Source organism: Aotus nancymaae, unplaced genomic scaffold (assembly GCF_030222135.1).
Source record: "Aotus nancymaae isolate 86718 unplaced genomic scaffold, 86718_ANA_hifiasm-v0.15.2.pri h1tg000076l, whole genome shotgun sequence".
In the NCBI taxonomy this organism is placed as follows: domain Eukaryota; kingdom Metazoa; phylum Chordata; class Mammalia; order Primates; family Aotidae; genus Aotus; species Aotus nancymaae.
The window spans coordinates 1,685,443-1,712,266 of record NW_026988491.1 but is presented as its reverse complement, the minus strand read 5'-3'; the positions used below and the strand labels follow the sequence as shown (position 1 = coordinate 1,712,266).

Below are 26,824 nucleotides of genomic sequence, written 5' to 3'. Positions count from 1 at the left end.
CATGGAGGACCACAAGTAAGTGGCAGTGCTTACCCAGGAAGCCATCACAAACTTATGCTACAGCCTTAGGTAGGAGGCATGTTTTGGAGCGATCTGGAGTCCCGGTATCTCTGACCTCCCACTGAGGCACAGCAATTAAGGGTCCAGCACTAAGACAGACCGCCTTTCCCATCCCAGATTGTCACTTTCTACCCTGTCCAGTGGCTGAATCTCTGCAAGCCTCAATTTCCTCATCAGTAGAATGGAAATAATAGTTGTATCAGCCTCATGAGATTATCATACAGTTAACAATGAAATATATTCAGAAGCCCTTAGCTGTCTGTGCTGGGTCAGGGGTAGGTACTATTAACAAAGACAGCCTCCGACTGCAAGCTGAACGCCCTGGCTTTTCATTCCATTTTGGCCATAAACTGACTAACAACTCTGGCAAGTCCCTGCCCCTCTCTGGGCCTCAGTTTACCCCTCATACTCTCCAAGGTTCCCCCACCCCAGAAGCCCATCATGCTAGGCTCGTGTCTGTTTCATGTGACCTCTCATACCTCTGTTTGCTCTGTCTTCACCCAACGCCAGCTCCAAGCCTGAGTGGTTTTGCTCCTGAATCTCCACATTTGTCAAGGAGACCTGCCTATTCATTGTGTTTCTTTTCCAGGAGCAGAAAACCAAGGCTTGCCAAGCCAGGGTTCAACCCACATCCTCTGCTTTTTTTTGAATCACGCACGCGCACACGTGCGCGCACACACACACACACGTTGGCAGAACAGCCATCTCCTGCTGCCTTCATCTTCCCGTGCCCCATCACATGTTTATCCCGAAGTTCTTGTCAGAATGTCCCCCGCAGGGATCAGGAGGTGGGAAATGTCATTTTGGATCCATTACTAGAGCGCTAAGGTGCTTACAGATGATCAACACCAATTTCAACTTCCATCCAGGGAGGAGGGAAGGTCAGGAGCAGCCCTCATCTCTGGCAAGGGGATCTGTGCCAGCCACCCCAAGCCGCCGGGTACCACCACCCCAGGGCAGGGAAGGAGGGCAGCTTGCGGGGGCCGGGGGACGCCAGCCACTCTGTGTCCTCAGATTTCCCTGCCACGGCTGATTTGAATAATTCAGCAATGCCGGGTCTCCTGGGCACTATTGTCTTCAGTGAAGGCAAATCAGTCGCCTGCTCGGCCTGTTAAGAGGGCCCCTGCCTGCTGCCTTTTTTTGTGAGTCAGGATTAATGAGATGGTGAGGGGAAGCGCCGAGCCCTGGGCAGAGATGCTGGCAGCCGGCTCTCCGGGAGCAGCGGGCCTCAGAAGTGGCTTCCGACTTGATGTCCTCGGGCAGTCTTCGGGGGCAGCCATCAACCTGTCGATAACTAGCTACCACCCAGCCTGCCAGACCCCTGGCCTCCTGCTCAGCTCCTATGACTTCAGGAAAAAGAGACAGCAAGAGGGAGAAGGCGGTCGGCAGGCGTTCTTCGCCCCTCACCTCTGGCAACGCGGCAGGCTGGGGTGGTAAACTCCACAGAAGGCTTCCTTTCCCGCAGGCTGCGCCAGAGTGAGATGCGAGGGTGATCCTCCCAGCCCAACCCCAGGGCTGGTAGAGAGTTTGCTAGGTTCCAGCCTCCACTGCAAGGAGGTTACACAGATAGCCAGGACCCCATGCCTGGTTTTTTGACAGCTGTCACTCACATAAGGTACAAGAGACAATGTCTTTGTGCCTCTCACTGGTGGTGCCTTCCTCTCCCTCCCTCTACCTTGGAGTGGTCAAACAGGTGGTTTCGGGCTACTCCGCTTGTATGCTGTGTGACCACAGACAAGTCGCTTAACCTCTCTGGGCCTCAATGACCTAATCTACAAAAATGAAGATAAATACATGAGTTGCCCCACAGTTTCCTAAGAGGATTTCCAGGTATTTAAGCTTGTAAGCCCTTATGACTATCTGATATCAAGCACACAATCATGTGTGATCATATTGTATTCGTATCATTATCATTGCCAACTCTAAGATGGTTCTACGTGTGGTGTCGTCCACAGCCCATGCCAGATGGCAAGTCATTTGTCAACTGTCCACAGGGAGGTACATACAAAGAACACACACAGAGAAAGAAAAAAGTATTTAGAAAGTTTTGCCGTAATTTGGCAGACAGCAATTTTGTATTATTGAATATAACAATAAAAAAACAAGGGCCTAGATTGTGTATGTTTTATTTTTCATTTAATTTTTCTAGGAATTTGCTTTTTTACTATATTTTTTAAAACTGTCATTCTGCAATAAATTGGAATTAAAAAAAAAAAATACTGGTGCCTCAGCACAGACAGCTTGGGAAGAGTGCTCTGGCCACACTCTAACACGCACACAAATCCCCCGGGGATCTTGTTAAAATGCACTTACTGATTCAGTAAGCGGCGGTAGGACCTGAGATTCTGCATTTCTAATAAGAGCCCGGGGGAGGCTGAGGCTGCCAGTCCAGGGACCACACTAGTGAAGGGAGTGTGTGGCGCACCCTGGCTGATGCCTTTCCCCCATTCTACCCGGATGCCATTCACTCTAAGAAACCTCTCCATCACAAAAGCTCCCTCCTGGTTTGCTCTTGGCTAAAGACTTCCCAAGGTCTCTGGACACAAGGATTACAAAGTTCAGACCCCACTACCAAATCAGAGGCATGTGTCAGGAGTTCCACATGCTGCTAGCATCAGCAGCACCAACGACTAGCATACAAGAAGCAGGTACCACGTGCCAGGCATTATATCTGAACGCTTCTAGAGTCTTCAGCAGCAGCTCTTCTAGCCTCTGCAAGTCTTTGAGATAATGCAGGCGAATTCTGAGCACAGTACCAGGCAGAGCCAGCACTCAATCACTACTAGCTATTACAGCTATTCATTTTTCTGTACCCTAGCAATTTATCCTCACAACTCCTTAAAATAGAGGTATAGCTGTTAGCTACTACTGTGTAACAAACCAAGCCCAAACCTAGCAGCTTGAAACAATATCCATTTATCTATGATTGCCCATGAGTCCATGGGTCAGGTGGCTGTTCTGTCTTTCTGGGGATGTCTCAGAAGACATTGGCTGGCGCACTCATGCATCTGTGGTCATCTGGAAGGAGAGTGTTCTGGAATGGGGTCAGCTGAGACACTTCATGTCTGTTGCACTTGGCCTGTCATCCTCCAACAGGCCAACCTGAGCCTCTTCCTATGTGGGTCACAGGGTCAGAGAGAACAGACTGCACAAGGCCTCCTGAGACCTAGGCTCAGGACCAATGTATTACCGCTTCTGCCCCATTTTATGGCCAAAATAAGTCCCCTTGCATCCCAGCATCAAGGGGTGGGGAAATGGACTCCGTCTCATCATGGGAAGAGCTATGAAGTCACATTCCAAAAGACACATACACAGAGAAAGGTGGAGACTTAGGGCCATTCTTACAGGCGTATCATTGTACCCTCTTGCTGGATGAAGAAACCGAGGGTCAGAGAGCTTCAGAGATTCACCTGAGGTCTGACAACAGCTAGAAAGAGACACAGCCCAGCTCTGCCTGACTCTGGAAACTATATTCTTAACCTCTATCTCAGACCCTTCTCCACATTAAAAAAAAAAAAAAATTCTGGTAACTCAATTCACCAAAGGAAGAGGATTTTCAAATATTTTGACATCTCCAGTGGAGGCTTTTGCCTGCTCTGGCTCCTGTGCCGCCCCTGCCCTCTAATCACAGGCCTGTTTCCCTTCACCTGCTCTCCCTTGCCTCCTGAGTCATGCAGCTTCAGGCAATTTATCTTTCTCTCTTTTTTTAATGGTCTCTTTAACACAAGGGTTTTCTAACAAGACAAATTGAAGGGCTTGGGCATCAAGCTGAGCTAGTCCAGGCTCATAGAAGGGGGTGCAATGAGGAGCAAAAGGGAGCCTGAAGAAGTCACGGGCACAGGCTGAGTGGTCCCCCCAAATTCTGAAATTGGAGAAGCATGTATCTTCAAGCTCCCTTTCTGCCCGCTTGGGGAAAAGAGCACTCTTGTTCCCAAAATCTAGTGACTCTTGTCCTGTGTCCCCAGACTTCCAGAGTTCTGAAAGCATATTCGGAAGCTCCTTTAAATGAGCTGCAATGTTTCAGGTAGTCTAGAAACTCAGGAAGTCTAGAAATACAACGTTACTGTTCTGTAACTGAGTATAATTGCTATTACAGCCTGTGTCCTTCCAGGTGGCAAAAATATAATCATAGTTCATTTAAGGACCCCCTACCCACTTTCTCCAGGGCTGTGTCCAAATTCTGGGGGGACTGCAGTATGCCAACTTGCATGCATTGTTTATCAGTTGCTACATAACAAATTACCCCAAATCTTAGCATCTTAAAGTGATAATGAACATGTATAATGTCACATGATTTCTGTGGGTCAGGAATTCACGAGCAGCTTACCTTGGTGGCCTAGCTCTGGGTTGTTCATGAGGCTGTGGTCAGATACAAGCCAGGGCTGCAATCTCAGCTGATGGCTTGACTGGGACTGGAGGCTCCACTGCCAAGGTGGTGTGCTCACATGACCAGCAAGTCCATGCTGGCTGTTCGTTGGGAGCCTCTCCACAGAGCTACTCAGACGTCCTCCTCACATGGCTTCCCTGAGGGCAAGGGATCCAAAAGGATTTGATAAAAGCTGCAATTCCTTCATGACATAACCTCAGAAGTCACACATCACCTCCTCTGTACAATACTGATCACACAGGCAGTACTGATATAATGAAGAAGGAGGCGGTGGGTGCTGGCTTGCACTCGCAATCCCGCTGCTTTTAGAAGCCAAGGCAGGAGGATCACTTGAGTCCAGGTGTTTAAGACCAGCCTGGGTAGCATAACAAGAACCCTGTCTCTATAAAAAAATTAAAAATTAGCCAGATGTGGTGGCACGTGCCTGTAGTCCCAGCTACTCAGGATGCTCAGGCAGGAAGATCGCTTGAGCACAGGAGTTCAAGGCTCCAGTGAGCCGTGATCATACAGCTGCACTCCAGCCTGGGCAACAGAGCAAGGCCCTGTCTTTTGAAAATAAATAAATAATAAAGGAAGAAACCGAATGAGGGTACGAATCCCAGGAAATGGGACTCACGGCAGCCCATCTGGGAGGCTGGCCTCCCACAGGGTGTCAGGAATGGGGCTTATCTGGTTCTTGATGGTGTATTTATCTCACTGGCTTCTGCTGAGATGTTCTCGCTCATGTCTGACGTTGCAAAAACCCTCCTTCACTCCTCACTTTAAGCCCTTTATGCTCTTTCAAAGGATGCATCAGTGTCTGTTCTGCAACTCAGAGTCTTTTCTGTTCTCAGAAACAGGGAGGCTACGCTTTTGCATCCTTCCATATCTTTCGTCATCTGCCCAGACCTTGGCTGGCTTTTCAAATTCAAAAGCCAAGAATTTGACTTGGTCCCTATCTGCTTTGTGCTGTGTCATTCTTTCCTTGAGGCAATAAATGCCACATGGTCTAGCTGCCGCTGCCTGAAGGGGGACGCTGGTCACAGGACATAAATAAATGCATGGAATTAAACACACACACACACATATGCAAGACCTTAGTGAATATTCCAGAATATTTTTCTGCTATGCTGCAAAAACAGTGGGTGAATATAAGTTGTCTTTATCATCTCTGTTCATTTTCACTGTGACCCTGTAAGACGAATCTAAAACAACCCCATTTTACAGATGAAGAAAGAGAGTCAGAGAGGTTAGGTGACTGGCTAACCCCATATTCCAGGTGGGTGGCTTATGTGTAACTCATCTCCAGGTTTTCTGACCCAGGTCAGCACTCTTGCCCCAACTGTGCTCTTTCTTCTCTTCCTTCCTTTCCCCTCTGAAATCTGCTTAGTTTAAGATGTTTTCCTAACCACTGAAAAGGTACCTTTAGAGGATTTATAAGCTAAAGAGAAGACCTTTGAATGGTGGGGTTTAATGTGCAGAGCACTCACGGGAGACACCTGAAGGGACACGAGATCAATTCAGCACACCCGAAATGATACAGCACGTCATCTCCTCCTTCACCCACAAGTCAGGCTGACCTTTGAATGGGAAGGATTCTAGACAGAGGGCAAGAGAAACAGATGGACTTACAGACAGAACAGCAGGAGAAAAACAAAAGCAGAGTGATCCTTTCCTTCCTGTTGCCTCAAAGAACCTCTCCGAGGAGTGTCAGCGTCTGAATTTGATACCAACTCTGGAAGGTTATTAAGTTTGAACTCCTAATAAAGAACAGATGGGAAATGGAAGAAAATCAAAGATCAAAATATGCTTTCCGTATTTTTTGCTTAAATGAAAAATAATTGTCAGGAACCATTGATCACCTTTTGCGAGTGTCACATCCCCAGTGCAGGATTCCCGAGTCAGCAGGTGTGTTTCCTCACACAGATCCAGGCGTGGCTGCAGTAAGCAGAAAAGGCAATGGTTTCCAGGCTGTAGCTGAAGGCTGGAGGGAGTTACCCCACAGCTCCCCCAAAGTCTGAGGATCCATCATCTGAACAGCAAGGGGCACAGGTTATGGGGAAACAGAACCCCACCTTCTAATTCTGGATCTGCCATTATAGGTGTGACTTCAGGCAAGTGATTCCATTTATCCAGACCTCAGTTTCCTCATCTATAAGGATCTTTGAAATGACTTAAATAAATTGCTGCAGAGTAATTGTCTTGTGATACCTATTTAAAAAGAAGTAATTGCAACAGAGAGAAAATTACATGTTTACTAAATGTTGTTTTGTATTAACTCTTCCTGGATGCACAGAAAACTACCTTTGCTGACCTCTTCCAGCTAGGGAGTCATAGGACTGGCTTTGTGAGTGGAAGTGCTGAGCATCACTTCAGGCCAAGGAAGTGTGCTGTCCCCATGAGATTTTCCAATCTCTCTCATCCCCTGACACAGCATCCTCAAATTACAGTACAGAAGCACACAATTTAAAAAGCCTGGATCACCGAGTCACCACATGGATCATGGTGCCTACGCCCACAGTGGACTCCACAGGGGTGAAAAATAAACTTTGTTTCTGAGATTTGGGATTGTCTGTTACAGCAGCCCAGCTGATGCTGACTAATTTAGAAGTCATTATTATTACTGCTATTACTGTTGTGTTGTATCTAGAAAGCAGTCATTTAAATTCAAATTGGTTCCTTAGGATTGTTAAGTAACTGACCTAGATGAAATACACAGATTGCTATTTAGCTCCCTGGTAGGGAGCAGAGTGTGATACAGCAGGAAGGTCTGACAGGGAAAGGAGATAGAAAGGGCTTATCACAGAGAACCATAAGGATTTGCCCAAAACAAGTGGGAGGAATTTCAGCATCCCTTTTCTGCCATATCAGATATACGATGTTTGCTTCATTTTCGTTCATTGCCCCTCACCTCCCACTCCATCCTCCATGCACCCACTTTTAACCACCTGGCACCCTCTCGCTCTCCTGGTCACACAACAGCCCCTAACGCCTGATCCCAGGTGTGGTTGCTCTGGTTTTAACCTTAGACACAGCCAATCTATGAGACTTTCTTAGTCAATGGCACCCCCCGTCATCCCTTGCCCCTGATGTCCCACCCTGGATGAACCATTGTCTCACAAGAGGAGCTTAGACACATTAATCCAACATTAATCCAAAAAAAAAGAATAAAGATTATTTCTTGAAATAATTGAGCCAGAGAGTCTATGTCCCCGGATCATCATATCTCAGAATCAAAGAAATGCAAAATCAAAGAGCTACAGAAGTTGAGGATATAGTGCTAAAGAATCAAAGAACACTAAAAACCATAGAATCATTAAAAAAAAAAAAAAAAACCCACAGAACTGTAGATCCCAGCTGAGCCTAAGAGCAGAAATTTGGCACGTTGGGCCTGCTCTACCCTAAGGCATCTATTTGCATGAGGACTGCAGGCCGGAGGAGAAGCAAGATTTGTGCTTGGGATCCTAAAAGATGGAGAAGACAAGGCAAGATGGTCTATGCCTCCCTTTGCTTCATATAAACCAACAGGGGAATCCTGGTAGTCCTTTTATAAAGCTACATATGTCTCTTGACAAAGATTCTCTCCTTGACCGAGCGGTAGTAGGGCTCCTCTGAACCCTCCTCTCGGCTAAGCCTTGACCTTGGCACCTGTGTTTGCAGAGCGTACAGAGCCCAGGCATAGTAAGAATCCTGCTGAGTTGGTTTGGGGGAACCATCCCTCTCCCCCGATAACTGGTCATCCTTCGTATCTAGTCAAATCCCTCATCTTTCCACTGTTCCCCAGGTAATATCTGTTCACCTTGGCCTGCCTACAGCAGCAATCCCTCCTACATTTGATCTCCCCTCTTACTCATTTTCCATCTACTTACCCACTCCCTAACCTGCCACCCTTGATCATAAATCTTCACTTGTTGCATTGGAAGTTGAACCTGATCTCTCTCCCCTATTGCAATTGTCTTGATACCCAACAAGATAGTCCTAGATAAAGTCCTCCTGTTTTCACATATGTCAGAATAATTTTTTCTTTAGTGCTCTTCAACCCGCGTGCTGTGATCCAATGAGAGTCAAACTTTGTGTGAAATTTTTTTTTCAAATAAAATCCAATGAACAAAATGGGTTGAGCTGATCGTGTTGAAAGTAGGAAGTGAACGTGAAATTCTGTGCACCTCATAGTTGCCCCCTTTATAGTTCCTTACTTTCCTTAGGACCCCAAGCACAGTTAGAAAACCTCTAGGGAGTCAGGGACCCTGCACAGAGAGCTGGACTGTTGGCATCTCAGTGCCACTGAGGCTTCCTGCCACACACTCCCCTGCATCACGAGGCTAGAAGCCTGGGAACTATACTTGCCCAGCTCCTTTGTCAGTGGAGTTCCAGTTCAGCTTCCCTCAATGTGAAGTATTCATGCGAGATCTGGAAGACAGGAGAGAAGAAGAAAGCATGATTGTCCTACCACCAGCGGGACTTCCGCAGAAAGCAGACATATGGTGTTTCCCAGCATCTTCTGGACATTTCTCTTAAATAACCCACATTGGTGCTGTAGGCAGCTGAGGACATGAGTAGGGGTGCTCTGCAGGAATCCCTGCACACCCTGATATCTTAAGTGCTGCAAAAGTTCCCCAACCTTCCAACAGTTTTCTAAGCATTGCATTCCCTGTATTAAATCTCTTCCTGATTGAAATACCTAGGGGGGTTTCTGTTTTCCTGATGCATCCTGAAGAATGTAGACAGTCAGGACACATGGCTTCTAATTTCATCTAGAGGTTAAGGGTAGGTTGGGCTAATAATGGGTATCCACTGATAAAAATAACAATAATAGCAACTCTTATTTTCACTCTGTATGTGCAAGGCACTAGGATGTGATGTGAGGCAATCTACCCAACCTGTCTCATCTATGAGACAACACCCCCTCCCTTTTTTTTGAGACAGAATCTCATCTTGTTGCCCAGGCTTGAGTGCAGTGGCACAATCTCAGCTCACTGCAACCTCCGCCTCCCGGCTTCAAGTGATTCTCCTGCCTCAGCCTCCCAAGTAGCTGGGATTACAGCGTCTGCCACCACACCCAGCTAATTTTTTGTATTTTCAGTAGAGATGGGGTTTCACCATGTTGGCCAGGCTGGTCTTGAACTCCTGACTTTGGGTGATCCACCCACCCCAGCCTCCCAAAGTGCTAGGATTACAAGCATCAGCCACTGCACCCGGCCAAGACAACCCTTTAAGAAAGACGTTAGAAGGGAATTTCATATCTCAACCAGACTCTTCTGCCCTTTCTGGTAACCATTTTTTCCAGCTCTCAACCAGAGAAAAATACACTGAGATCCTTATGTGGACTGTGTACAATATACATCGTGCCACATTTCAGTTATGGACAGGGTTACCATGCTACAAAATCAGCACCCACTTGCCTGATTCTCCCAAAGCAGGGTTTTATCCTGGGGGGATATCTAGCCATCCCCACTGGTTTTTATTTGCTTGATATAGCTGATGGGGTACATGCACTTAGAACCCCTCGCAGCATCTGGCCATCTTTCTCTCCCTACAGGCAATCCTGAGCACACAGGTCCCATGATCTATATTTATGGGAAATCAGAAGTCTCCCTTGAACTTGGAGCTGAAGAATAAAGAATACTTTCTTCCTCATTTGATTGCTATTTATCACGCACTGAAACTTTGTCAGCCCAAAATCCTGCCAGGATGGGGAAATCAACGGCAGATCAGAATTAGGCACTCCGGAATCACCTTCCCATCGCTGACAAAACTCACTCCCAGTTGCTACTGGAAATTCCCACTGCTGACAGCAACGTAGCCCCAGTTGCCATTTGAAAGCACTGTTGCCCAGAGAAGTAAAGCAACTAGCTTAGTGTCACACAGCTAGTAAGTGGTAATAGCCCAGATTCACTCCTGCCAGTCCCATTTCTGAGTCTGCTCACTTCATGACTGCATTACTATTTTTTTTAACATGAGAGATAGTGGTTTGAAGGCCTTGAGGAACTCGTGTAACCCTTCTGGGTTGGAATTTTCCTTTCTGTCATGTGAGAGAGCCATTTTCAAGGTTGCAGTGGGTAACAACACCCTGAAATCCCAAGACTCTGAATTCCTTGATAGAAATGTCAATACCCCGTCTGCTCCCTACACAGCCTGACATATGGTAGGAACTTAATGAACATTTCACTTATGACCAGGCGATCGCCCTTACCCTCAGTGGGCATGAGTCTGCCTTTTTTGCTAATTCTACACTTGACTCCTAAAAACATCAAAGGCAGGGAGGAAGGACAAGAGGGGAAAAGGGAGGATTATTCTCACTTTATTTTTACTTTAAATAATAGAGATAAAGAGAGAAAGACTGAGAGAAGGGGGTCATCTTTCCCTCCTCCTTTTTAAACAAATCTTAATTTCTGCAGAGGCAAGTCCTTCAGCTTTCCACCTGTGACTTCCCATTTCTGATCTGTAAAATGGGTACATAGCACCTACCCGCCTTACTTTGCTAAGGACATTCGACCATGACCTTCCAATGTGATCTTGCTGCTTCTACACTGCAGAGCCTTGGCAGGCAAGGCATTCTGCTTCTCCAAGCTTCACTCTCGTCTCCTGTAACATGGACCTCATGTTCATGCTCATGCCTCCCTCACCCTGCCACTAAGGACATGAAGTGAGACACAATGGAGGAAAGTCTCTGCAGCCCTCAACGCGCTGAGCTGATGTAAGCAATGCTGATAGCAAGATTCTGAATGCTCTTCCCCAAGGAGTCAAGATAGCCTCCAAAGCATCCCAGGCGGCCAGGCGCGGTGGCTCACGCCTATAATCCCAGCACTTTGGGAGGCTGAGGCGGGTGGATCACGAGGTCAAGAGATCGAGACCATCCTGGTCAACATGGTGAAACCCCGTTTCTACTAAAAATACAAAAATTAGCTGGGCATGGTGGCACGTGCCTGTAATCCCAGCTACTCAGGAGGCTGAGGCAGAAGAATTGCTTGAACCCAGGAGATGGAGGTTGCGGTGAGCCGAGATCGCGCCATTGCACTCCAGCCTGGGTAACAAGAGCGAAACTCCATCTAAAAAAAAAAAAAAAACAAAGCACCCCAGGCTCAGTCCTTCATTTTATCCTCCTAGCAACCCTCTAAGGCAGCCATCATCACATGTATTTGGCAGGTAAAGAAAAACCAATGCCTGCAACTCAAATGGGGCTCCAGCCGCATCGTCATCCTTTTGCTAGGCAACCCACCCTGCTTTGAGCCTCAATCTTCCTTGCCTGTGAAATGGGGCCAAACATCTCTCCTCTGCAGAATTGGTGCAGTGTGGTTTCCAGTACATTCTAGGTGCTCACATCCTCTTGCTCTCCCTGGGAGGCTCAGGCCTTGCCTAAGGATACCCAGCTCTTGAGCGTGGGGCACTCAGGTCTTGAACTCAGAGCTCCCAAGACCCAGTTCTGCCCCCTCTGCCGGCAGAAGGCACTGCCCCACGTTCTCACTGGGTGTCCCTGGGAAATACTTCCATTGTAATTCCTTGGGCTTGAAGCAAAAATTAAAGTTGCTGACAGCCTGTTCACCACCGTGCCGATTTGTAATATTGATGAATCAGGAGCCGGGCCTGGCTCTGGCTGTGGGTACAAGTGCCCAGAATATTCATGAGCCGTGCTGCTATTCCCTGATGGCATCACTTCCCCTTTACGGTGCCATTATTCCACTGCCACGTCACTTGTTCCAACGTGATCTTCCGATGCCTCCCACACATCCCAGCCTGGGCAGACACCCCATTCCTGCCTGGAACTAAATTCCAGGCCACAGTGAGGACAACTGGGCTGTCACCAGTGCGTGGGGACATCATGGGACAATTAAAGGGCCTGAGCTCCCACCAACTCCTCACAGGAGGTCATCTTCATTCTCCAACTTGGAGCTCCAGTCAAGGAAAGCAGCTTCTCATTCAAGCCCATGGAACAAAGAGACAGCTTGGTAACTGCCTCTCTTACCCTCCAAGGACTGACCTGGACATCTTTGGAATCAGGGACATATTTCTCAATAAATATCCTTATTCCAGAGGGAGGCAGCCTGCCTGTCCCTGCACCCTGCAAAAGCTTGTCTGTTAGATGACGTGAGTCGCCGTGTGCCTTTCTGGTTAAACATTTATATTACAGCATTTGGAGATAAATGATACATACATGTGTCTGCATGATTACGATTAAATATTAAGAAGATACACAGGCAGGAACCCGGTCGGCCTGAAGAAAATGAAACCCAGGGGCACAAATGTCAGATCTGAGAGGTGCTGAAGGGGGATAATTAAGAGCATCAAGGTCGACCCACGGCCAGTCGGGTTCGAGGCCACCCTGGCAGAAAGCAACCACCTGCCTCCCATCGGTCCCCTAATGAAGCTGAATAGACACATTGGTGGCTTTTCTCTTCTTGCCTTCTTTCCATCTCTTTCCCCCCTTCCCTCTTTCTTCGCTCTCCAAGGCAAAGCCAGCTTGGGCAGCCTTCCCTCCTCGTCTCTGCCGCACCCCTCCAAATCTGGCTGCATTTTTAAATTGTATTTGATTAGGTTTTACGAGCTGACTTGCTCGATGAGGCACAAGTTGCAGTATATGTCAGAGGCCTGGCATAGACTTGAATTGAAATGATTCTAATTACGTGTGATAATTTTTGCATTCTAACATAAAACAATGTTACCAAAAAAAATCCCATTACAATGGTTAAAAGACAAATCATTTAGCAAGTCCCTTTCTTTATTACTTTATTAGGCAATTTACAAGGCAACATTTTGAACACTGGGACCGGGTGATGGCCCAAGGCTATCCAACTGTAAGTTGCACTAAGGAAAGGGAGTTCATCTCTTGTCATTAGTCAGAGAGTCAAATGCAATCACGGGGACTCCAATTGGCTTGTCAAATTAGCCACCGTTTCAAATCATTAGCATGGCAGAGCACTGCAAAATGCAGGGAGCTCCGAAAAGCAGCATTTAGCTGCCACCCAAGATGTTTTAGAACGCCTCCTCCAAGCAGCATCCAAATATCCCAGATTCCTTCCCTGAAGTTCCCCACCACCCACCCACCCCCCGCATATACCATCCTACCCCAATCCTGGCAGCTTGGTCATGTGACCTGTTCTAGCCAGTAAAATTAAAGCAGGGATGATTTGTGTCACTTCTGGGCAGAATCTGCAAGAGATAGTGCATGCTTCTCTGAATTTTTTTTTTTTTTTTTTTTTTTTTTTTGAGACAGAGTCTTACTCTGTCACCAGGCGCCAGGCTGGAGTGCAGTGGTGCGACCTCAGCTCACTGCAACCTCGCCTCCCGGGTTCAAGCAATTCTCTTGCCTCAGCCTCCCGAGTAGCCGGGACTACAGGCATACGCCACCATGCCCAGCTAATTTTTTGTATTTTTAGTAGAGATGGGGTTTCACCATGTTGGCCAGGATAGTCTCGATCTCGATCTCGTGATCCGCCCGCCTTGGTCTCCCAAAGTGCTGGAATTACAGGCATGAGCCATGGCGCCCAGCCTCTGAATCTCTTTTTTCTCTGCCTTCAGACTAGCAATGCCCTAGCCTAGCAATGTCTACTGACTGGAGTTATGGGTAAAAATATTTTTAGCAAAGCATCAGCCAACATGTAATGATGAAAGTGTGAATGATGAACATGTAACTTGAGTGAAAAATGAACCTTTGCTTTTTGTAGGGTGACTAACCTTCCTGATTTTTGAAGATCTGAGGAAGTTCCTGAGACACATGACTTTCAGTTCTAAAACTATGACAGTCCCAAGTAAATTGTTTTGGGGTGCCTGAGACTGAGAGATTTCCTGAAATGTAGGATCCTAGTGCTAAAACTAAGGAAGTCCTGGGTAAACCGGAACCAGTTTTGGTCACCCTATCTTTGGAAGCCACAGATAATTTTGGAGATGTTTGTTACCTCAGCATAACCTGGACTAAGCTGACTGATATATTCTTAGTTTACAAACAAGGGAGCCAAAGTGCAGAGAGTCAAGAGACTTGATAAACAGAGCAGCATGAAGGCAGAATGGAGATTTTGTGATCAAATGAGTGGAGGTTCAGGGAGGTCAAAGAGGGAGGAGCAGGCCAGGCACAGTGGCTCATGCCTGTAATACCAGCACTTTGGGAGGCTGAGGTGGGCAGATCATGAGGTCAGGAGATCAAGACCATCCTGGCCAACATGGTGAAACCCCGTCTCTACTAAAAATACAAAAATTAGCTGAGTGTGTTGGTGCATGCCTATAATCCCAGCTACTCGGGAGGCTGAGGCAAGAGAATCACTTGAACACGGGAGGCAGAGACTGCAGTGAGCCGAACTCACGCCACTACACTCCAGCCTGGCAAAAGAGTGAGACTCAGTTTAAAAAAAAAGAGGGAGGAGCACCTAAAGCCTAGAGTTTAAGACCAGCCTGAGCAACATAGTGAGACCCTGTCTCTACAAAAACAAAATTTAGAATTAGCCAGGCATGGTAGCACATGCCTGTGGTCTCAGTTATTTGGGATGCTGAGATGGGAGGATCACTTGAGCCCAGGAGTTTGAGGCTGCAGTGAGCTTTGATCACACCACCACATTATTCCAGTCTGGGCAACAGAGTGAGACCCTCTCTCTAAAAACAGTCAAGGTTTGTTTCCTGGTTCTGCTGATTACCGGCTGTGCTACCCTGGGCAAATGTCACAGACTGGCTCCTGGGAAGCAGATGCTAGGGCAGAGTTTAGCAGGCAGGATGTTTAGTAGGAAGTGTTCTTGGGATCAACACCTTTGGAGAAGAGGAAAAAGAAGCAGAGTCAGGCACGGGGAGAAGCTGAGCCATGGTGAAGGTTCAACAAAGGTCTCAGCCAATCCTACGTGGGGCTCTCGAGCTGCGATGGCCCTTCGGACCTGTCTGAAGTTGGGATAAGGGGGTCTGATCTTTATCCTATTGCATCTATCAGTCATCAGATATGGCCTGACGCCGGAAGGGAGTGAGCTTGGGTGATGCGGTTCTCCTGAGCTGGGCCAGCCCCAAAGAGGGCAATACTCCCAGCAGTTATAAATAAACCCTTCCAGCCAGCCACAGCGGTTCACACTGCAGCCCAGCTACTTGGGAGGCTGAAGCAGAAGGATCACTTGAAGCCAGGACTTCAAGGCTGCAGTGAACTACGATTGCACCACTGCACTTCAGTCTGGGTGACAAGAACAAGATCCTGTCTCTAGAAAGAAAGAGACAGAGAGAGAGAGAGAGAGGGAGGGAGAGAGAGAGAGAGATCCTTCCTTTCATTAGATGAATCTAGACTGTGCATCACAGTCTTCAATACGATAAGATATTCAAACACCGGGAACCCCAATCCTCATCCGCTAAATGAAACAAACAGTTCATATATATTGTTAACACTGTGTACATAGCTTGTTGGATGCTTCCCCTATGCCAGGCCCCACGTGAAGAGTTTTATGTGCACTTTAGCACATGGGGATGAATGAGCCAAAACATGTAAAATTCTTAGAACAGTGTCTGGTACACCGTGATATATTGTAATCACTATTCATATTAAAGGTATCCCACTTGTACAACTGCAGACATCTCCTCACTGGCATCTGCTTCTGCTCCCAGTTCTTCCCCTCATGGCAGCCAGAGGGATCACTCAAAAGAGGCAGGTGTTACTAGGTCACTCTTCTGCTCTAAACTCTTCCGTATCTATTACCTTCTAGATAAAGCCCAAGATCCTTCCCATAACCTCAAGGCTTTGCTAATCTCTCCCCGTCTGCTCCCCATCCTTCCAGCCTCATGGCCAGGGACATTTAATAGCTTTCCATTTCACAGCTTTTCCCAGCCATCCACTCCTCTCTGCTGCATGGTAAATTCTATCTTCTTTTTCAGGAGTCAACTTAGGCATCATCTCTTTCAGGAAGCCAACCCTGAGCCCCAGGAAGGTCAGACACTTCCCTGAGACTCCCACAGCCTTCCTGCCTTGCTCCAATCATACTCCTTGGATTCTTTTTTACTGACTCATAATAATCGTGTATATTTATGGGGCACAAGTGATATTCTGATGTATTATGCCTACAAGGTGTAATGATCAAATCAGGGTAATTGGGATACTGGGACATCCATCGCCTCAATCATTTATCATCTCTTGTTGGGAGCATTGGTGTTGGGAGCATTTCAAATCTTCTCTTCGAGCTCTTTTGAAGTATACAATAGGTTACACTTAAGTCTGGTGCCCCTACTGTGCTATCGAACACTAGAACTTATTTTTTTCTATTTAACTGCATGTTTGGACCCATTAACCAAACCCTCTTCACTCTGCTACCTGGATTCTGATGATCTATTTGTGAGCTCGTCTTCCTTCCCCATCGCACACTGAACCTGACGAGGCTAAGGCAGCAGGAGCATTTTTGGATTCCAAGAGAGATTGCCTTTGTTAAAGCTCCTAACTCCCTCGTTCCATCTCGGGGTCCGACAAACAGCCGGTGGTCAGCAAACACTCACCAGATGAATATTCCGCTCAGCACTTTATAGGATAAACATGGGAACTAAGAATCACTTCTCCACGTCTCAATAGAACCTACCTAGAAATTCAATCTGAAACCCGTGAAAACCGGCTGCAAATTTACTAACCCCTAGAGATGCAGATGAGCGAAACCAGGCAAACGGCTTCTATTGTTATCCGCAACGGTTGTTGTGTTTTTAAACGGGCATTTTTGTAACTGCGGACTGGGCCACTGCCTCTGAAGACTCGGAAGTAAGTAGAACTATCACCTTCTAGTGTCGCTGTTGGCCCTGGCTGGCCACGTGGCCCTGGGAGGGTCACTTCCCACTCGGAACCTCAGATTCTTCCCCCGTAACATGACAGAGGGAGAGAGACAAGCTGAGCTCTAAACACACGGACTTCCCTCTCCAAACAAAACAAACAAACACTGTTTGCACTACTCTTTAGCTCATCAATCTGCGGCTCCTGTTGACTGAATGTCTTGGCAGTTCAGTTGCTAGCTCCTCTCCTGGCATCAAGGCTGTCACCATCATGCCACCTTCCTTTCTAGGAGCATCCCCATGTGCCTCCTGCAAGCTGGAGACATAGCTCACGTGCCACCACCCTCAATCCACACCCTGCACCGTGGTCCTCTCCCCTGGTAACTATTCCTCTCCTTCAATGTGCTCAGGGCACCATGAGGATGGGAATGTCGCCTCGGCTTCTCGGGATGCCCAGGGCCTGGCATGATGCTAGGCATACAAATGATGCTCATAAAACACTGTCTAATGTTTATTTCATTAGGGGGCTATCATGGGTTAGATCGTGTCCCCCAAAATGATGTGAAAGTCCTAATCCCCAGGAACTGTGAACGGGGCCATATGTGGAAACAGTCTGTGCAGATGATGGAGTTAAGATGAGGTCATTAGTTAGGGTAGGGCCTTATCCAAAATGACTGTGCCGTTCCTTATTCAAAAGTGAGATTTGGACCCAGGTCAGCATAGAGGGAAGACAATGTGAAAACGTGGGAGAAAGCTGGGAATGAGGCCATCTACAAACCCACGAACCCCTGAGGCTGCAGCAGGTGCCAACACCTGGGCTTCAGACTCCAACCTCCATAACGGAGAAAGAACACATTTCCGCGTGTAACCCACAGTCCGTGGGTCTTTGTTTCAGCAGACAAGGCCTGTCTCTGCCCTGAGTAAGTCAAGGGAGGACTATGTCTGACTATGGGCTATGTCAGCCCAGGACCTGTGATATGAAACATTCTCAGCTCAAAAGAATAAGAGCCCCACCCCCAGCTGCTGACTCTTCCGTGGCACAGAATCTCCTCTTCCAGTGGTCCAGTCCCCAACATTCATTTAAACAACATTCATATGTCAGACTGCAACCAGCACCGTGCAAAGGTAAGCCTTGTCTGTGTGTGTGTGTCTGTGTGTGTGTGTGTGTCTGTGTATGCGTGTCTGTGTGTGTGTCTGTGTGCACGTCTGTGTCTGTGTGACTGTGTGTATCTGTGCGTATCTGTATGTCTCTGTGTGTTTGTATCTGTGTGTCTGTGTTTGTGTATCTGTGTGTCTGTGTCTATGTGTGTGTCTGTGTGTGTGTCTGTGTCTATGTGTGTGTCTGTGTATGTGTGTGTCTGGGTGTGTCTGGGTGTGTCTGTGCATGTGTCTGTGTGTATCTGTGTCTGTTTATGTGTGTGTCTGTATGTGTGCCTGTGTCTGTGTGTGTGCCTGTGTCTGTGTGTATCTATGTGTGTATCTGTGTGTGCGTGTCTGTGTATGTGTGTGTCTGTATGTGTGCCTGTGTCTGTCTGTGTGTCGGTGTGTCTGTGTGACTGTGTGTATCTGTGCATGTCTGTGTGTGTATGTGTGTGTGTCTGTGTGTGTGTGTCTATGTATGTGTCTGTGTGTGTGTGTGTGTGTGTGTGTGTCTGTCTCATATGCTGGTCTATGAGCCCCTCAGGGCCATTTTTTTTTTTGTTTGAGACCGAGTTTCGCTCCTGTTACCCATGCTGGAGTGCAATGGCGCGATCTTGGCTCACTGCAACCTCCGCCTCCTAGGTTCAAGTAATTCTCCTGCCTCAGCCTCCCGAGTAGCTGGGACCACACCTCAGGGCCATTTCTTATTCATTTCTCCATCACCCAGCACAGAGCCTGATACACAGCAGGGTTTGTCTGTTAAATTATTTAATTGATAAATATTAATAACAAGTTCTTCACTGAGGTTAGGCTCTGAAAGGCTGGAATTCCCTTGGAAGATGGTAAGGGAGACACAGGAAAGAGGGAGCAGAAAATGAGGGTGAGGGAATCCCACCACAGAAGCCACACAGATGCAGACACCCAGCTGCTGTCTGCAGCCCACTTTTGACTTTCTAAAGCAATGGCACATGGATGCAGGGGGGTCCAGCTTTGATTCAAATGCCAACTGCTGAAAGTCCCGAGCGAAGACATCTCACATCTCTGAGCCTCAGGTTCCCCACCTATAAGATGGGGACATAATGTGAGGAGCTGTGCTGAGGGTCACAGAGGCCATTATAGAGACCCTCACCCACCTCTTTTCCTCCTGAATGGCCAACATTCAGCCCAGGTCTGGCACACAGCAGGTGCTCAATATTAGCAATTTTTTTTTTGAGACGGAGTCTCACTCTGTCGCCAGGCTAGAGTGCAGTGGCACGATCTCAGCTCACTGCAACCTCCTCCTCCCAGGTTCAAGTGATTCTCCTGCCTCAGCCTCCCAAGCAGCTGGGACTACAGGCAACTGCCACCATGCCCAGCTAATTTTTGTATTTTCAGTAGAGACGGGGTTTCACCATGTTAGACAGGATGGTCTCAATCTCTTGACCTTGTGATCTACCCACCTCGGCCTCCCAAAGTTCTGGTATTATAGGCGTAAGCCACGGCACCCAGCCACAAGTCTGTTTTTATTTGTCTTGCCCTCCTAAAAGCACTGGGAAAGAGACTGTCTCGTCTTATTTTACAGAAGAGCAACCCCCCTCTACAAAAAAAAAAAAAAAAAAAAATACAAAAAATTAGCAGGGCCTGGTGGCCTGAGCCTGTCATCCCAGCTACTCAGGAGGCTAAGGTGGGAGGCTCTCTTGAGCCCAGGAGGCGGAGGTTGCAGGGAGCGGAGATCCCACCACAGCATTCCAGCCTGGGTGATAGAGAGAGACTCTGTCTCAGGATAAAAAAAAAAGGGTCCAAGAAAGCCCACCACTTCCCACTGCATGGCCTCAGTTTCCACTGCTAGAAAATGGGTTCATTCCTATTCCGACCTTGTGCATCAGTGAGCACAGTGCAGGAACTGACATGGTCCTTGGGTCAGGACCCAGCCCACAGGAGGTGGTCAGTAACTGATGTCCACTCTTTCTTGATCCCTGTTGCCACAGAAGGGAGGAGGCTGAGGCCAAGGGGGTGAGGTCACTGGGCAGCCCTTTCCCGTGAGCTTGAGCCACTCAGCTCCCTTCTGTGGTCTTGTCACATTCCCCAACCCAGCACCTGAGTGTGGAAACCCGCCCTCCCCACAGACCCCCAGTGGTCTGGGATTTCTTTTTTTTTTTTTTTTTTTTTTGTATTGTATTTGGGGTCTGGGGTATACGTGCACGTCCTGCATCCTGCGGGATTGTTGCATAGGTACATACATGCCATGGTGGTTTGCTGTGTCCATCCCACCCCTGGCCCCCTCGTCACCTACATCAGGCATTTCTCCTAGTGTTATCCCTCCACATCCTCCCCGCCCCTCCGGCTGTCCCTCCCCTCCCCTCCCCTCCACCCCCGACCTAGTCCTGTGAGAGTTGTTCCCTTCCCTGTGCCCAAGTATTCTCATTATTTATCACTTGCCTATTAGTGAAAACGTGGTGTTTGGTTTTCTGTTCTTGTGTCAGTTTGCTGAGAATGCTTTCTAGGTTCATCCATGTCTCTACAAAGGACAGGAACTCATCATTTTTTATGGCTGCATAATATTCCATGGTGTATATGTGTCACTTTTTTTGGTCCAGTTTATCATTGATGGGCATTTGGGTTGGTTCCAGGTCTTTGCCATCATAAACAGCGCCGTGATGAACATATGTGTGTATGTGTCTTTATGATAGAATGATTTATAATCCTTTGGGTATGTGCCCAGTAATGGGATTGCTGGGTCAAATGGAATTTCTATGTCTAGGTCCTTGAGGAATCGCCACACTGTCTTCCACAATGGTTGAACTAATTTACACTCCCACCAACAGTGTAAAAGTGTTCCTATTTCTCCATATCCTCTCCAGCATCCGTTGTCTCCAGATTTTTTAATGATCACCATTCTAACCGGCGTGAGATGGTATTTTGTGGTTTTGATTTGCATTTCTCTAATGACCTGTGATGATGAGCTTTTTTTCATGTTTTTTGGCCGCATATATGTCTTCTTTTGAAAAGTGTCTGTTCATATCCTTTGCCCACTTTTGAATGGGTTTTCTTTTTCTTGTAAATCTGTTTTAGTTCTTCGTAGATTCCGGATATTAGCCCTTTGTCAGATAGGTAGATTGCAAAAATTTTTTCCCATTCTGTTGGTTGCCGGTTTACTCTAATGGTTGGTTCTTTGCTGTGCAGAAGCTCTTAAGTTTAATTAGGTCCCATTTGCCTATTTAGGCTTTTGTTGCCATTGCTTTTGGTGTTTCAGCCATGAAGTCCTTGCCTACGCCTGTCCTGAATGGTTCTGCCTAGGTTTTCTTCTAGGGTTTTTACAGTGTTAGTTCTTATGTTTAAATGTTTAATACATCTGGAGTTAATTTTAGTGTAAGGTGTCAGGAAGGGGTCCAGTTTCTGCTTTCTGCACATGGCTAGCCAGTTTTCCCAACACCATTTATTAAACAGGGAATCCTTTCCCCATTGCTTGTTTTTGTCTAGTTTATCAGAGATCAGATGGTTGTAGATGTGTGGAGTTGCTTCTGAGGCCTCTGTTCTGTTCCATTGGTCTATATCTCTGTTTTGGTACCAGTACCATGCTGTTTTGATTACTGTAGCCTTGTAGTATAGTTTGAACTCAGATAGCATGATGCCTCCAGCTTTGTTCTTTTTGTTTAGGATTGCCTTGGCTATGACAGCTCTCTTTTGGTTCCATATGAAGTTTAAAGTGGTTTTTTCCAGTTCTGTGAAGAAGGTCAATGGTAGCTTGATGGGGATAGCGTTGAATCTGTAAATTACTTTGGGCAGTATGGCCACTTTCACAATATTGCTTCTTCCTAATCATGAACATGGAATGTTTTTCCATCTGTTTGTGTCCTCTCTTATTTCCTTGAGCAGTGGTTTGTAGTTCTCCTTAAAGAGGTCCTTCACATTCCTTGTTAGTTGTATTCCTTGGTATTTTATTCTCTTTGTAGCAGTTGTAAATGGGAGTTTGCTCATGATTTGGCTCTCTGTCTGTTATTGGTGTATAGGAATGCTTGTGATTTCTGCACATTGATTTTGTATCCTGAGACTTTGCCAAAGTTGCTTATGAGCTAAAGGAGGTTTTGGGCTGAGACAATGGGGTCTTCTAAATATATGATCATGTCGTCTACAAATAGGGACAATTTGACTTCTTCTTTTCCTAAATGAATGCCCTTTATTTCTTTTTCTTGCCTAATTGCTCTGGCTAGAACTTCCAATACTATATTGAATAGAAGCGGTGAGAGAGGGTATCATTGTCCAGTGCCAGTTTTTTAAGGGGATGCTTCTAATTTTTGCCCATTTAGTATGATATTGGCTGTGGAAATCATAACAGTCTGTCAGACCACAGCGCAATCAAATTAAAACTCAGAATTAAGAAAAGCACTCAAAACCACACAATCACATGGAAACTGAACTACTTGCTCCTGAATGAGGAACAGATAAACAATGAAATGAAGGCAGAAATAAAAATGTTCTTTGAAACCAATGAGAAGGAAGACACAACGTACCAGATCCTATGGGACACATTTAAAGCAGTGCCTAGAGGGAAATTTATCGCAGTAAATGCCCACATGAGAAACAAGGAAAGATCTAAAATCGACACCCTATTGTCAAAATTGAAAGAGCTAGAGGAACAAGATCAAAAAAACTCAAAAGCAAGCAGAAGACAAGAAATAACTAAGATCAGAGCAGAACTAAAGGAGAGACACAAAAACCCTTCAAAAAATCAATAAATCCAGGAGCTGGATTTTTGAAAAGATCAACAAAATAGACAGACCGCTAGCTAGACTAATAAAAAAGAAAAGAGAGAAGAATTAAATAGATGCAATAAAAAACAATAAAGGGGAGATCACCACCAATTCCTCAGAAATACAAACCACCATCAGAGATTACTGCAAACAACTCTATGCACATAAATCAGTAAACCCGGAAGAAATGGATAAATTCCTGGACACTTGCACACTCCCAAGAGTAAGCCAAGAAGAAGTTGAAACCCTGAATAGACCAATAACAAGGTCTGAAGTTAAGGCAGCAATTAATAGCCTACTGACCAAAAAAAGTCCAGGTCCAGACAGGTTCACAGCTGAATTCTACCAGACGTACAAAGAGGAGCTGATACCTTCCTGTTAAAACCATTCCAAACAATACAAAAAGAGGGAATCCTCCCTAACTCTTTCTATGAGACCAACATCATCCTGATACCAAAATCTGGCAGAGACACAACTAAAAAAGAAAACTACAGGCCAATATCCATGATGAACATAGATGCAAAAATCTTCAATAAAATACTGGCAAGCCGATTGCAACAGCACATCGAAAAGCTTATCCACCATGATCAAGTAGGCTTCATCCCAGGGATGCAAGGCTGGTTCAACATACGCAAATCTATAAATGTAATTCACCGCATAAACAGAACCAAAGATAAAAACCACGTGATTACCTCAATAGATGCAGAGAAGGCCTTCGACAAAATTCAACAGCCCTTTATGCTAAAAACTCTCAATAAACTAGGTATCCATGGAACGTATCTCAAAATAATAGAAGCTATTTGGTCTGGGATTGCATTCATCTCTTTCATTGACTCATATGGAAACTGAGACAAGAGGACATGGCAACTCGCCCAAGGTTATTCAGCAAGATGGGGCATCCTAGGAACTAGATTCTACAAATCTTTATTCAGGGGCATCCTCCCTTCCTTCCTCCTCTTCCTCCTTCCTCAACACCATCTCTTTACTAACCACCCCCTCTAGACCAGGCTCTGTGCTCAGCCTGTAGACCTCACCAAATCCCTACAGGAATTCCCATCAAGTAGATACTTGGACTAGCCCCATTTTACAGATGAAAAGACAGAGGCTTTGTGAAGGCAAGTGGCTTCAAGCCAGACCTCAATCCCTTCTAGTGACTTCCCAAGTAGGCTGAGTCTTTAGCCACCCCCACACCACAACACTTACAAACGCTCTTTGTGCTGGGATAATCACGCCTGGCCATGACTGAGCTCTTACGATGGCCGATGCACCATTTAGACACCTACTGAATCCTCATGAAAATGCCCCAAAGCAGGCACTACTATTATCCCTGTTTTATAGAGGAGGAAACTGAGGCTCAGAGAAACCAAGTCCCTTCTTAGCCCACACAGCAAGTGTGGAACCAGATTCGACCTCAGAGCCTGTCCATGGACCCCAGCACTTTGCTGTGTCCATAGGGTCTCTGCAGGGAGCCACGGACAACATAAACCCCCTTTGGAACTCTGTGCATAGCCCTGATTGCGAGGGTTCTCCACATAACAACATCAGCCTCCGCCTGGGGAAGTGACCAGCGGGCTGGACTTCACATTTCTACCTTCACCTCTAAAGAGACAACATCGATTCATTCCCCGTGACTGCAGCAGGCATTAACTGAGCACCTGCTAGGAACACAGGAACACAGAGAAAAGCAACAGCCAGGAAGACAAATTTCTGGAAGGATGCTGGAGAAGTAGGAGGATGCACCCATGAGAAATGGGTGATGTTCCCCCAGTGGCGTGTCTATCTATCTAGCTGTCTGGCTGGCTGTCATCCGCAGAGGGAGGCGGGGCTAAGCCATTCCCCAACCCCACCACCACCCAGCACAGCCCATGCTCTGGGACAGGAAGCTCCACTAGCCGGCAAGACCCATCCCTCCACAGCCCGGCTTCAGCAGAGCCATGACCCAAGGTCTTCTCATCTGCAGCAGATCTGCATGCGGTAATTGCCCTGCCACCTGTGGCCTTCTGAGTCAGAATCAATTTTCTCCACCTCCATCCGCCAGTGGACAGCGCCCTCAGCTTCCTGCTGTCCTGAACATTTCAGCTTTGAGGGCCATGCCTGGTGGGGGAACTATCTGACCGCCACCCCACCCACTGCTGCTGCCATCCCAGTGTGAATCTGTGTTGCAGGGCTCTGGCCTCAGATATTAATAACCATAGTAATAGTCTTTATTTCAAGGCACTCAGTAAGGGTCAAGTCCATACTAAGCTGCTACCCAGCTGAATTATTTTGTCCTCACAGCCACCTTGGAGGCAGGAACATAAGGATCCCCGTCGCACAGAAGAAGAGACTGAAGTTCAGAGAGTAACTTCAGTTACTGGGCAGCCAGATTTCAGCCCAGGTCTGCATGGCTACAAAGCCCCTACCCAAAGGGAAGGAAGAGCAGGTGCACTGCAGACAGGGGCTTTCCTGAGGTCCTGGTCACATGGGGAGAAGGCCCACTTTCTCCAGCCTGTCTCAGGATGATGCCTGAAGATTCTCAGGCCCAGAGGCAAGGAGCTTTTTTGCATTGCCTTTCAAGGGGGAGGTGTATGGTCTTGGTTAAGTGGCTTCACCTTTCTGAGACTCAGTTGCATCGCCAGTACCAAGGAGGGTGGTAACACCTCCCTTCCACGTGCCTCTTCCTGGCTGCCATCTTCAATTATCTCTGAGCCCCTCACAGAATCCACATAAGACAGAGCGGCTGTGGGAGCCAGCACATACCCAGTGGAGACGATGGGTATACCTGAGCCACTGCCTCCCTCTCCCTGACAGTCCAGTGATTCCTCCTGCTTCACTCCGAGGCCTTCGCAGTTTTCAGTAGGACAAAGAAAAACTGTGCTTTGAGTTCAGGCACGGGAAAAAAAAATGTTCATTTGCACAGGGAGTCACGAGGACTCCTCGCCATGTGTCCCAATACCTGCATCCCAAGGGCAGGAGCAGAGCTGTAAGTCCTGATTTCAGAGCCCCACACCATGCTGGGGAGTGTGGGGAGCTGGGGCCTCTTCTCAGGAACCTCAGAGGCCATTGCCATAGCAGTTGTGTTTATCAAGCATCTTCCATGTGTTCGTACCCCCTCGTTTAACCTCAGAGCAACCTCAAGGGTAGGTGTGATCATCTCCATTGCACAGATGAAAAAACTGAGTCTTGGTGGCAGTGAACCAAGGAAAGCAATAGCCCAGCCAGGATTGGAACCCAGATTTCTTTATTCCAGGGTCACTGCTCTTCCCCATAGCTCCAAACCCTGACCAGCCCGAGACAACTACCAAGTCCTGACCAGCTCCTTTCACAATCCCTGCGGGGGAGCAAATACCCATCACTTCAGTGCAGCAAAAAGAGGACCAATTTTAGAGTCCCACGGAGCTTGGTTCTGAAAGAAACCACCAGAAGCACAAGCAGCAAAAGAAAAACAGGTGCACTGGACTTCTACCAGAATTTAAAACTTTTGTGCTGCAAACAAGACCGTACAATAAAAAGACCATCCACAGAACAGGAGAAAAGATTCCTGATTCTTATATTGAATAATGGATTTGCATCCAGAATATATAAAGAACGCTTACAACTCAACAATGAAAAGACAATCCAATTTTTTTTTTTTTTTTTTGAGATGGAGTCTCGCTCTGTCATCCAGGCTGGAGTGCAATGACACAGTCTCGGCTCACTGCAACCTCCGCTTCACAGGCTCAGGCAATTCTCCTGCCTCAGCCTCCCAAGTAGCTGGGATTACAGGCATGTGCCACTGTGCCCAGCTAATTTTTGTATTCTTAGTAGAGACAGGGTTTCACCATGTTGCCCAGGCTGGTCTTGAATT

General features: G+C 47.0%; 1 long non-coding RNA gene across 19 annotated transcripts in view; it reads right to left on the bottom strand.

Annotated features, from left to right (window-relative positions):
* The window catches only part of LOC105725775 (uncharacterized), a 277,480-nt gene that overhangs the window by 154,279 nt on the left and 96,377 nt on the right, over positions 1-26,824 (bottom strand). For 18 of the 19 annotated variants that reach the window (XR_010339338.1, XR_010339333.1, XR_010339335.1 and 15 more), the window contains 5 exons: positions 8,774-8,836; positions 6,502-6,637; positions 6,289-6,364; positions 6,059-6,186; positions 4,388-4,584 (listed from right to left, as the gene is read on the bottom strand). This is a non-coding gene — a long non-coding RNA (uncharacterized LOC105725775). The remainder of the gene's footprint in view (positions 1-4,387; positions 4,585-6,058; positions 6,187-6,288; positions 6,365-6,501; positions 6,638-8,773; positions 8,837-26,824) is intronic. The other variant, XR_010339329.1, reaches the window with a different exon arrangement.